The 12484-nt window shown below is 49.5% G+C and overlaps 1 long non-coding RNA gene across 1 annotated transcript; it reads right to left on the minus strand.

The window, feature by feature from the left end:
* Window positions 1–6341: 6341 nt before the first annotated feature.
* Window positions 6342–7948, minus strand: LOC138418584 (uncharacterized). Its single transcript, XR_011248642.1, has 3 exons — window positions 7862–7948; window positions 7450–7544; window positions 6342–6595 (listed from the first exon to the last, which is right to left on the minus strand). It is a non-coding gene; the product is annotated as an uncharacterized lncRNA (long non-coding RNA).
* Between the last annotated feature and the right edge of the window lie 4536 nt (window positions 7949–12484).

Raw genomic sequence — 12484 nt, forward strand, 5'->3', positions numbered from 1 at the left:
AAACAATGGCTCTTCTTACCACGTGAAATGAGCGCTGGTCTTTTCTGTTCTATTCTTCTCTGTTCCACTTTGTAGTTAGGGATTTGGGGGAGGTCGTGTACACACCGCTGTATTTAAAATGGATACCCAGCAAGGACCTATTGTACAGGACATGGAACTCTGCTCAATATTATGCGCCAGGCTGGATGGGAGGGAGATTTGGGGGAGAATGGATACATGTGTACGTATGACTGAGTCCCTTTCCTTTTCACCTGAAGTGATCACGGCACTGTTAACTGGCTACACCTCAAATACAAAATAAAAAGCTTAAATTTGGGAAAAAATGGATATTACTCCTCCCTCTGAGCTCATGACCCACTAACAGGTTACACCCAGCAAGACTGGGGCACCTGGAGACAAGGCAAGACCTTTGCCCAGGGGCCCTTGAGCAAGGCACTTTGGGAGAAAAGGTGGCAGGAAGCACCCTCCTTGGCAGTTGGGACAGATATGCACTAATGCAAAGAGCTAGGAGGCCAGGGACGCTGTGGGCTGGTGGCTGGAGTCAGTGAACGCTGGTCCGCAGGGGTCTGCAGAGGTGAATTCGCAACAGGACAGGCATGAACTTTGCATCCAGTGGCATCAAAGCATCCGAGCATCTGGGTGTGCACCTGTCCACTCTCCAGCCATGCTGGCACCTCTGTAGGCTCAAGCTCACGTGTGTTGGCAATAATGAGGCCCTCCCCCTCTGGGTTCTCTGTGTTCCATTTTCTGGGGGAATTTTCATCTTCTTTGAGTCTGCTCCCACCTTTCCTTTGCTCTTGGTTAACTTTACAGGCAACAGTGGCATCAAAGGAAAGAGTCCTCTGGATTTAAATACTGGCTGCACGGCTCTGAGGAGGTTAGGGGACTCTCTCGTCCTCAGTCTGCTCACCTGTAAAGTGGGTGTGTCACCACTTGTCCAGAGAGAGCAGCGAAGGGAGTTAGGTGGCTCTACTATGCGGCAGGTATTAAGTCAGCCTCAGGGCCAGAGAGCCTGAAAGTGGTGCCATCTGTAGGGCGCTCATGAGGACCTGGCTGGTTTTGGGATTGTGATGTTACCAGTCACGGTGTGGCTTTTATCATCATCATGGGGTCACAGGCTCCTTGAAGACCTGGAGAGTCAACGATAGAATATTGTCCTACTTGACACAAGGGGTGGAAATATAAGCATTTTTTGCAGTGAAAGTAGTTAATATCTTGCAAAGGATTCTTACTGGTGGTTCCTTTTTATCACGAACATTTAACTTGAAAAACATCACAGTGACTGCTCCCAATTTCTGATATTATCACATGATGTCGAAAGGATATTAGGTTAAGCTATACAACAAGGACACAAGGATACACAGCGAGGGTTTTGAAATGGGTGCTGAGACCCCGGGACGTGCACTTGAGACGTGGCTGGGTGAGAGCCAGGCAGGCTTACACAAGCTGTTCCTGGTGGCCCGTCTCTATTGCAGGGTGGCTGCAGATGACGGGGTCACTTCTGTTAAATAACATCTTGGGACGGAGTCATCCTCCAGGAATGCAGCTCTGGGTGGTGGGAAAGCAGGTTGGGCAGGAGCTGGGGCCACCTACAGGGTTTTCAGGATGGGGAGAAGTCCCCGGTTCTCTGAGCAAGCTCACCTACAGCGGCTTTGCTTTCTGAGTAGAGCAGGCTCAGTTTAAGAGGCACATTTCCCTAACTGGGCTAAATGGAAGCCGAGACGGCCCCTCACAAGGGACTGAGGGCACCTGGCCATGGGTGGGGGGCTCAGCAGGGGCTCTGGCCCCCTCGCTGTGGGCACCCCTGGGCTCCAGGCGCTGCCACCTCTGCTGTCTCACCTGTGGCCACAGGAACACCTTGAGGCGCGCCCGTGGGGTTTGGTCCTCGGGGGGAGGAGGCAGAGGCTGGGGAGAGAAAGTGGCCTCTCCAACACTGAACCCCGCTGTGGGCACCCTGGGGGTGCCCCTCACAGCTCAGGTGAAGTGAAAGTCGCTCAGTCGTGTCTGACTCTGTGACCCCATGGACTATACAGTTCACGGAATTCTCCAGGCCAGAATACTGGAGTGGGTAGCCTTTCCCTTCTCCAGGGGATCTTCCCAAGCCAGGGATCAAACCCAGGTCTCCTGCATTGCAGGCGGATTATTTACCAGCTGCACAAGGGAAACCCAGGAATACTGGAGTGCGTTAGGTGAGATGAGACAGGGCTAAGAAGGCAGGTAGCAGCCCCTCCCCGTCTCCGTGGTGGGAGGGAGAGCTACTTTCTTTTCTAAGGGGAGAGGGCTCTCCTAGGCACTTGGTTTAGACGTGTCTCTCTCCCTTACCCCCCTTCTAAGAGGAGTCTGGCGGCACAGAGCCCGCAGGCGGAGGGCGGGGGGGGGGGGGGGGGGGGGCGGCGCGAGTCCATTTGCTCAGCCCGCCAGCACGCGGAGGAAGGCAACAGGATTCCAGAAACGCTGGCCAACAAGGCCAAGAAGTGTAGCTGGCGGGAGGCAGAGGGTGGCCAGAGGATTTTCCCCTGTAGAGCTGACAACAGAATGAGACTTCCATGGAGGTCAGGGCAGCCTCAGAGGGGAAATTTCCAACTCAGCAAGAAAAGGCATTCATTTCTGCCTATTTGGGTTGATGGATTTGTCCATTGAAATCCGTGCGAAAAAAAAAAATATATATATATATATTTTTTTTTAAAATGACATTTAGTTTATTTTGAGTTAAAATAAACCTTGGTAAATATTTTTGTGATCTCTCCTTACCCTGCCACAAATAAAATATAATGAGCTCGACGTTTAGATTATCCTCTGATTTTTCTCAGTAGACATTTTAGATAAAAGACAAAGAGTTTCTTATTTTGGGGTTCATAAAACATTCTGCATTTATGGCTTCATTTTTCTGAAATCCAGATCAAAGCCTGGCTGTGAAATTTTACTGTCCCACTGCTCACGGGTCTGTTGACTTACTGCATACTTCAAAAATCCCTTCTTCCCTCTAGACCCTCTGACCACCTCTTTTTTTTTTTTCCTTGGAGAAAAAAGAGGCATATTTGCATTTGGTACTATTCAGGACCTTGGAGATGCAGATTGGCAGAGTAGGGGGGTGGTGGTGGAGCTGAAACAACATTTTTCCCGGGTTCTAATTAGAAGAATCCACTGTATTCATGGCCAGGTCCTCTCCTAGGGCCCCTACTTCCCCACGAAGCAAGATGCTCCTGCATTGAATGCAAGTGAAGCTGGTCATTCACAGCCTGCGATCTATTCCCCCCCGCCACCACCAGCCCCGTTCACTGGATGTCTTTATGATCTTTGTTGATATTAATCCCCAAAGAACTAAGCTTCATTTCATTTTATTTGGTAGAGAAACCCAGCAGCGAAAAGTTCAGGAGACCCAAATGTTTCCATAATTGCTTTGAGTTCTGAATGTATTTCAGGCTGACAGCTAAGATAAAAAGCCCCTTGCGGTCTGGTGTTCGGAATCATTTTTCAGGGCCGTGTGTGGGAAATTGAGCCGAGGCTGTAACCGGGTCGGTTCAGGGAGGCTGGAGACTGCAGACCGCAGTGAAACGGACCCCGACTGTCACTTTAAATCAGCCCCGGGTTTGGGGGCCTGGGTAGCAATCACTCCTCGGATGAGAAGCACCACGCTGGAAACAGATTTGGGGAGAGGCGAACAGGAGGGCGGCCAGGCTCTGGTCTGTCGTCGTGCTACTTAGATTGTTCACATTTTCTTTTTCCACCCACTTGGATAATTTCTGTTTTCAGTGGTGACGAAAGTGAACAGGGGCCAGGATACTACAGGCTATTCCCATGGTGACTGCAGCTGAGACCACAGGCCAAACCAGGGGTGTGTCATGAGAAAGCCAGGCCCTGTGCAGTTTCCTGAGCTGTGGGGGCTCCTGGGGAGCTGGAGAACTGGGGTCTTCCTCCCCTATAACAGGGTGCATCCACCCAGGATCTGCTCTTCAGCGTCATCTCAACTTTTTACCTTTATTTTTCCCATCTGAATAATGGGCCCATTTTATCTTGCCACTTCATATAACTATAAAAATCTCTGCAAATGATTTCAATATCACTGTGAAATACACAGGAAATTGAGATCCTTATAGCATGAGAAGGAACCTGTAGTCGCCTTTTCCCTAGAAACTCGAGTGGATCATGCCTCTAAACTTCTCTAGCATCGTGGGAGCCAGTCCTGCATGGAGTTCAATTCAGGGGGGCGGGGCTGGGGGACGCTTTCAGGAAGTACTTAGTTTGAATAGTGGTTCTCAACTTTTTGGTCTCAGAATCCTTCTATAATCTTAAAAAATACCGAGAGTCTCAAAGAGTTTGGTGTCTGTGGGTTATATATATTATTATTCACTGTATTAGAAGAAATATTTAGAACATTTAATATATTTTAAAATAGCAAAAATAAAGCCATAACCTAAATAGTTTACTTTCAATGAAAAATAACAATATGTTCCCAAACAAACAAAAAAATCAGTTAGAAGAGCAGCACTGTTTTAGCGTTTTTGCAAATCTCTTCAATATCTGTTATAAGAGAAGACAAGTTGATTTTCAGTCTGCTTCTGACTTGTCTGTTGTAATATGTTCTGACTGAAGTATAAGAAGAAAATTCACCTCATGCAGACAGCTGGAGGTGGTAGGAGCATTTTGATAAGCTTTTTCACATCACTGCCTATTCTTCTTCCTTGAGGCTGCTGCTACTGCTGCTGCTAAGTCGCTTCAGTTGTGTCTGACTCTGTGCGACCCCATAGACGGCATCACGCTCCCCCGTCCCTGGGATTCTCCAGGCAAGAACACGGGAGTGGGTTGCCATTTCCTTCTCCAATGCATGAAAGTGAAAAGTGAAAGTGAAGTCGCTCAGTCGTGTCCAACTCTTAGTGACCCCATGGACTGCAGCCCTCCAGGCTCCTCCGGCCATGAGATTTTCCAGGCAAGAGTACTGGAGTGGGGTGCCATTGCCTTCTCCGTTCTTCCTTGATACTACACCAAAGTTCAACAGTGCAGTTTTGTAAAGGCTAAATGCAGTGTTGAATTTGAAGTCCTGTGAATGGACTTTTAATTCTCTGGCACATTAAAATCCCTCTGTATGGGATTGTTTTTCTATTCCCTCTGTGAACGCTACTTAGCACTGAACCTGCCCCATCTACACACTTAATGTGATATCTCCAAGCTGCAACTGTGCAGAAGACATGGCCCAGACACCCTGCTATTGTCCGGTCCACTGGGAAGGGAAGCCGTGCTCCTAGAGCACTTGGGTGCAGAGTGGATCTGAGTCCTTAGATGGGCAGCTCCACGGACAGGATGCTTGAGAAAAGGGACAGTTTCTTGCTCGACTTCTCAAAGAACATGTTTGAAAGTGTGATTTTATTAATTTGCTTGCACATAGTCATTGGGTCTCTACCATGTTTTTAGCACCCTGACTTATTCTAGAGAAGTTTAAGACCCCAGTCCTTGAATCGTACTCTGAATTTATTTAATCAGTTTCTTTGCTGTCAGGGTTTCCATTTTTTTTTTTTTAAAGAAAGCCAGAGAGCTAATTCATTACAATGAATATTTCACCTGAGCCTGCTTTCTATCAAATCATCTGTGTTTCCTAATCTACAAAAAGATGTGTGTTAATTCTTTTCTTTCTCAGAAAGTGTTTGTGAACTTTCAAGGGAAAAGTGAAAAAGAAGGAACATGGAAAAATGAAGAGCAAGTTCAGGAATTTCCAGAGTAAATGAGGCTTTGAGTAGAGCCTATGACCAGTGTGCATAATTCATTAAAAACAAATCACTCTGCAAAACTGGGTAAACCAACATCCGAAGCCTGTTTCTGTGTGCCATGTGGCCACCATTTAGGCCACGGTTGTTGCTAATGAAGCTTGTCATATAAATTTGAGAGTAAACAGATTTGGACAAACGTTATTTGCTAGGAAAGCAACAGCTAGCACCCCTGCCTGAATCACACAGGCCCTTAACATGTGGTTTGGAGAAAATTACCTTCCTAGAGGCACGCGCGTGCATCTGTGTTGCACACGCCCTTGTGTGCATCAAGTAGAATTATTTGCACTATTATAAAGCTATGGAGACAGAGACTATGTTTTAAATAACTAATTTCTTTCAATAGGGGATAAATGAAGAAGACAAGAGTAGTTGCAGAATTGAGCTGGTGCTGTAAGAAGAGATGTTAACTTGGTGACCACTTCTCTATGCCTCATGTCTTATCACCTCCCCAGCAACACTGAGAGATGCTACAGCCCCGGCTGAGTGAGGGGAAGGGATTTGCATTTCATACACAACACATCTATAAGTAGCCGGCTGAAGACGGAAGAAACTCAAGGTTTTTGGGTCCAAAGTATACGTTCTTCATCACTGACCTTTATTCATAAATCTGGTAGGCTCTTTGGAAGAAAATGAAACTGAGAATGCATCTCCTATTTACCAATTTGAATGTAAAAGGCTAGTTTTGGACCCACGTGTTCCAGATTACACATGGGCCATGCTCATAGCTGCTGCCAAATCTCGGGTCCTCCATTCCGTCTTTTGTAGACAGGCAAGGTATTTGACATTTCTTGTTGCGTCTGTTTCTGTTTGTTTCATTTCACTTATAAATTATCCTAATAGGAGACAATCAATTTAAATTTAGAATTATGACTCAAAATATCCTGGTGAACCTAGTTCTGAGTTGCTAATGGAGTTCTGAAGAAAGGAAAACCCCAAATGTTTTATCTGCACAATGGTTCTCGTCTGTTGTTGGACGGAGTTCTGGAATGGTTTCACGACTGACGTGAGCATGTCCTTTAGTGTTGGACATTTAAAATATCTTATGGTGAGCTCTGTGGAAAGCCACAGCAACAACGGAGTCTCACCCTAACAGCACGTTCCTCTGCCTGTAGGTTAATTCGAGAAGCAACCCTGAGCTAAATGCTTCTGGAGGCAAAGCAAAGGATCTGTGTCACACGGTCACCAAGACAGCGCTTGGAAAAGTTTTTCCAACTTGTTTTGCAACCTGGGATCCTGTTGTTCCTTTGTTGACTTAGCTGCTTTCACTAGATTTCAAAGTGGCCATTTTTTTGGCAGCTCCTCTGGTTCCACTCAGTGTGGAAGCCAAGCTCAGATACGAAGTTGTCCCTTCCTCTGTAGGCACTGGTGCTACACTAGGTTCATGGAGAGACTCGTGGCTCATTTATCTCCCCGTGGTCTGGATTCCTGAGGAAAACTGACTTTTCTGATGCTTTTCTACCTTGTTTACTTGGGGGGAAAGTACAGAACGCACGAGCATTCTGAATGCTTTCCGGAGGGGTTACGCTCGCTGGCGAGCGGCTCTCTCGCCTTTCTGCCACGTGGAGCGCCATGCTGCTCCCTTGCCAAGGCCTTCTTGGGGGAAGCGAGGAAGGAAACTCAAGAGACTATGTCTGTTTCAACACAGCGAATTCGAGTCCAACGAGAGAAGAGCCAAGCACCTCCTGACCTGCCATGTTTGCCTCTTTATTTTTCTGAACCGTCTTGGAGTCTGCCTGGCGGAGTTTCTATTCTCTGCTGCTTGTGGGCTGGCTGGCGTTGGCCCTGGTGAGGAAGAGAACAGAAAAATCCTCAGGGAAAGTACAGGATGTGACAGAAAACTGAGCTGGTGAATCAGGGTGGGCTGGTCTCCATTGTGTCAAAAGTGCAAGAGCTCTAGAGGTTGTGGGCAGGAAATGGCACTGCTGAGTCAGAGGAGAGGTCCTTGCCCCGTGAGTCAGGACCGAGACAGACACACCTTGGGGCACAGACGCGGAGGAAGCCCCGGAGAAGGCTGCAGCGGGGTTCGTGGAAAAGAGGACTTGTGAGTTTGTAGAGAATTATTGAGTCCCAAACCTCAGTGACTTCTGGGGAAAAGGTACCTTGAGATGTGGTCTGGGGCGGGTTCCTGAGACGCAGGCCCTGGGGCAAGAGTATGTGAGAAAGGAGCTGATTAGGGAAGTTCTCAGGAAAGACAGGTAAAGGAGGAGGGAGGAAGTGGGAGTGAGAAAGGAAGGAAGCCCGGCCAGGGTGAGCTTCGGGCAAGGCCTCACCCGCCAGGGTCAGCTGCTGGGCAGGCAATGCTGCCCACAGGCGGCCAGGAGGTCAGAGGGCACGTGGAGGGGGGATGCTGGGACAGCTGGCACTGCATCAGAAGAGCCAACTATGTGCTTCCCCACGCCAAGCAGAGTGACAACCACGTGGGAGTATTTACACTGTGGGGATTGGCAGATGCTACGGTCCAGGACATCCTTTGCTAACCATTTACCAGTCCTGAGGGGCCTCTGACAACGTCTTGTACGGACACACCCCATGGACGGGCCTGAGGGTCTCCTATGTGGCAGGTGCAGTTTAAGCATCTCTGTGCACACCAGCTCAGGCAGTCCTCAGGAGAATCCCATGGAGAGGATAGTATGTGTAATATCATCCCTGTTTATGAAAGAGGAGGCAGCAGGTGGTCTGTTAAGAACAAGTCAGCCTGCTCCTGAGAGAGGAGCCGCAGCCAAAGCAGAGAAGCCTGAGAGTCCACGCCCCACCATAGGCAACATTCAACTAAGCACAAACACACAGGCTTGCACTGCACGGAAAATACTTCCATGTATCTGACGATGAGAAGGCATACATGTGGAGGTCACCGCAACATGATTTGCCATTGCAAAATATTGGAAATACCAAAATGCCCACACCTAGGAGATCCGGTTGAATAAACCGGCCCATCCACAGAGTGGAGGCCGACGCAGTGGTAAAAAGAAGTGGGAAGGTCTGGTCGGGAGTGACGTGGGATGATATTCAGGGAGCAACACTGGGGGAAGAAACCAAGTGCAAGGCCAAATGTACAATATGCCTTATTTTGCATATAATGCATATTTATTTCCTATGTGTCTCTCTTATATATATCAGGTGTGTGTTAAACATTTTCCCTCTCAAAGACATGCAGGATGGACAGGTCAACAATTATCAAGGAAACTGATTAACTATAGAGAGTGAGAACAGGTGAAGGATTAGGGGAGAGAGTGGAACTTCCAACTTTGAAGAGTTTTGATTTTTCAGCTCAGTTCAGTTCACTTTAGTTCAGTCGCTCAGTCGTGTCCAACTCTTTGCAACCCCATGAACTGCAGCACACCAGGCCTCCCTGTCCATCACCAACTCCCGGAGTTCACTCAGACTCACTTCCATCGAGTCATTGATGCCATCCAGCCATCTCATCCTCTGTCATCCCCTTCTCCTCCTGCCCCCAATCCCTCCCAGCATCAGAGTCTTTTCCAGTGAGTCAGCTCTTCACATGAGGTGGCCAAAGTACTGGAGTTTCAGCTTCAGCATCATTCCTTCCAAAGAACACCCAGGACTCTCCTTTAGAATGGACTGGTTGGATCTCCTTGCAGTCCAAGGGACTCTCAAGAGTCTTCTCTAACACCACAGTTCAAAAGCATCAATTCTTCAGCACTCCTCTTTCTTCACAGTCCAACTCTCTCATCCATACATGACCACTGGAAAAACCATAGCCTTGACTAGACAGACCTTTGTTGACAAAGTAATGTCTCTGCTTTTGAATATGCTGTCTAGGTTGGTCATAACTTTCCTTCCAAGGAGTAAGCATCTTAATTTCATGGCTGCAATCACCATCTGTGGTGATTTTGGAACCCAAAAAAATAAAGTCTGACACTGTTTCCACTATTTCCCCATCTATTTCCCATGAAGTGATGGGACCAGAGGCCATGATCTTCGTTTTCATAATGTTGAGATTTAAGCCAACTTTTTCACTCTCCTCTTTCACTTTCATCAAAAGGATTTTTAGTTCCTTTTCACTTTCTGCCATAAGGGTGGTGTCATCTGCATATCTGAGGTTATTGGTATTTCTCCCGGCAATCTTGATTCCAGCTTATGCTTCATCCAGCCCAGCGTTTCTCATCATGCACTCTGCATATAGGTTAATGCTAATATTTTCCCTATTTAAAAAGTTAAATCCATGAGGATGGGGAGATGACTGGAAGGCAGCGTGCACGGTTGCTCATGCGGGCCCCATGGCAGTGGCCGCTTTGGCACAAGAAAGTGAAAGTTGCTCAGTCATGTCTGACTCTTGCGACCTCCGTGGACCCATGGAATTTTCCAGCCCAGAATACTGAAGTGGGTAGTCTTTCCCTTCTCCAGAGGGCCTTCCCAAGCCAGGGATCAAACCCAGGGTTCCCACACTGCATGAGGGATCGTCACAACTCACGCACATGTGTGGTTGGCGTTGCTCTGAGGGAAGCCCCAGCACAGAGGTTCCGACACGGTCTCTGGTTGCTAAGGGTGTGTGTTGCTGCAGCAGAGGCCAGCATTGTGCTCCTGGGGTGGCCACGTGCTGCGGAAGATTCCTAGCACTCAGATGTGAGGGTGCTTGGGAACAGCGGGAAGCCACCCGGGGCCTGGCAGCTTCACCAGACACTCTCCCCGGGCTGCAGGAGACGGCCCCTCGGGAACCCCCGGCAGCTATGCTCCTCAGCAGAGTCTGGGGTCATGGCCCCCAGAAGACGACTCAGGAAGTCATGGTGATGGGCTCCCTGTAAAGACCCTGGAGCTCAGGTTTTGTTCAGTCCCGGGTTTGCAGTTTCCCTTTTCCTGCCAGATCCTCTCTCTTGGGGCTGAAGGCTCTCTGGAGACGGGGCTGAGCGAGTCAGGAGATAAGAGAGTGTGAGCCTCCCTTCCCACTCCGAGCAGCCCGACCAGACTGAGGATTCCCTGAGAACGGCACTCTCTTGAGGTTTGTGCCAATTCCTTTTCTGGGCTGGGAATGCCATGAGACAGCTACACTGGTGTGGCCCAAGGTGTCTGCGTCCGTCCTGATGGGCTCTGGAGAGCGTGTGAGCCCGAGGGCCCAGGGAGGACACGTCAGGGACCTGCGGCTGTGTGAAATTAGAAGGGGTGTGTTGCTGGGTGTTCCGGCTCATTCTCGAGACTCGCTCTGATTCCATGTCCCTGGTCACAGGGGATAAGAGTCACCTTCTCGTCTATCGTAGAGGAAAGAGTGTCAGTCCGAGTAGAGCAGCCCTGTCCAGGTTTCTCTCTTCCAAGCTGTGTGAGCTTGGAGGGGTCCCTTTCCTTCTCTGAACCCCAGATGATACAATGGAAATACTGCTATCTGCCTGCATCCAAGGCTAGACCAGGCTGTCTTCTGAGAGCCCACTTACCCCTCTGATAAAGAGCAGCTCTGAGAAATGAACCCAGTCTTATCCATTCAGAGCCATCAGCCTTTCCTCCCCTCCCAGGAGGAAGTCCAGGAGGTAAGTGGTTAAAGGTACAGGATCCACCTTATTTTGCCTTTTCCTGAGCACAGGACTCAGTCTCTCCTCCCCTCAGTCCTTCCCGTAAAACATGGGCCATATCTCATGGCAGGCTGATAAAAGACCAAATGTGCTGAAGTCTTGGAACGCTGGCTATCGTGGCAAGGTGGCTCCAGACACACACACACACGTGTGTGTTGAGTTCTTCCCTCCTTCAGCCCAAGCTCTAGGTCGGGCACGGTGTATTGAGGCACACACTCCACCATGTCCACAGCAGACATCACCCGTCGATGGCCTCAGCCTTCTCCATGGCCTGGGTGGAGCCTCAGAAACCCCAGGCAGGCACAGCAAGTTGAAGGCGGCTGACGCATGAGCATTGCTGTTGCCCATTAGTGGAAGCGCGCTGTAGGATGACCTGCCTTGCATGGAAACTGAGGCCTGCTCTGCAATCTGGAAAATACCCAGATGCCTCCCCAAATGCGGGGAGCCTCTGTGCCATCCGGAAGGAATAGGGTCAGATGCGCTCCTGCTGTCTGGGGTCAGGGAGAGGCCCCTGCAGGGAAGGCAGGCGTGTCAGTGCACACAATGGACGAGAGGATTTTGGGAGGCAAGCCTGCTGTGTTTGTTGCACAGCCAGTTAGCGCAGGGGCCAGGTGCCTCCCCACTCTGCCCCAACGCCAGTCTCCTTACCCCTGGGCAGCTGCGGCACTTCCCCTGGCTCTTACAGCTGTTTAGAGTCTGTAAACCCGCTAATCCCTGGCCATGTGTCATTCCCAGCCAGTTAATGGGCCTTGCTTCAGCTCACAGCAGAGAGGCCGGGCTCCCCTCTCTGCACACTTAGTGTCCAGACTTCTGATTTAGTGGGAGAAGCCCAGCACAGCCCCCTCAGGGTCTCCCTGGCCAGAGCCAACGCAGAAGGCCCCTGAGGCAACAGGCCTGAGAACGCGATTTCAGATGGGAGGAGAGGAAATCTCTCCAGCTTGTCTGGGGAAGATCTCAGAGAGGGTTTGTCTCTGCTCTCCCGCTAGCTCCTGGGGCAGTGCTGACCATCATCAGGTCAACCTGGAATTCCAAAGACAAGACGCAGCCCGGGACAGGCACTCCAGCTGGCCAGAGGGCTGCTGTTCAGTTGCTAAGTCACATTCGACTCTTTGCGACCCCATGGACTGCAACATGCCAGGCCTCCCTGTCCTTCATCATCTCCCAGAGTTTGCTCAAATTCATGTCCATTGAGTCAGTGACGCC

Source organism: Ovis canadensis, chromosome 14 (assembly GCF_042477335.2).
Source record: "Ovis canadensis isolate MfBH-ARS-UI-01 breed Bighorn chromosome 14, ARS-UI_OviCan_v2, whole genome shotgun sequence".
In the NCBI taxonomy this organism is placed as follows: Eukaryota; Metazoa; Chordata; class Mammalia; order Artiodactyla; family Bovidae; genus Ovis; species Ovis canadensis.